This window comes from Gavialis gangeticus, unplaced genomic scaffold, assembly GCF_001723915.1.
Source record: "Gavialis gangeticus isolate Ggan-Ray unplaced genomic scaffold, GavGan_comp1, whole genome shotgun sequence".
In the NCBI taxonomy this organism is placed as follows: domain Eukaryota; kingdom Metazoa; phylum Chordata; order Crocodylia; family Gavialidae; genus Gavialis; species Gavialis gangeticus.
The window spans coordinates 41,389,338-41,389,825 of NW_017729030.1; the positions used below are offsets into that span (position 1 = coordinate 41,389,338).

Sequence of the window (488 nt, forward strand, 5' to 3'; positions counted from 1 at the left end):
GGGTCCACCAGGGAGCATACTGGGGAGCCCACCATGCTTCTGTGGGACACTTCAAGTGCCCCAGCATCACAGCACTCACAAACCCCTGCTAGCTGTCGGGGATCCTGTTCGTAATGCCATGTTGGGGAACAGCGGCCCCAAGGTCACAGTGGGCCGAGGGTTTCGGTACGGAACAGGCGGGAGGAGTGAGGAGTCTGAGCAGTACAGGAGACACGTGCGGTTTCAAATAAAGTTGATTTATTTACTTACGCTTTTAGAGCGTAGGTGGAAATCTTGCTTTTTCAGTTACAGTGTTAATGAGAACAAACAACAAAGGGGTCTGTTGGCCCACAGGGTTCTCGAGTGAGCCCTTGCTTTCTAGCCGGAGCTAGGTGCGGCTGCCCAACTCGATACTCCCAGGGCTGGTCAACAGCTCATAAATCGGGATACGAATAACAGAACTGTAACACATGTCATGACGCCAGTCCAAATGGACGAAACGGGTTGTC

At 52.7% G+C, this 488-nt stretch overlaps 1 protein-coding gene across 1 annotated transcript in view; it reads right to left on the reverse strand.

Annotated features, from left to right (window-relative positions):
• The window catches only part of SLC7A11 (solute carrier family 7 member 11), a 95,572-nt gene that overhangs the window by 31,804 nt on the left and 63,280 nt on the right, over positions 1-488 (reverse strand). The gene's annotated exons all lie outside the window — the stretch shown is intronic.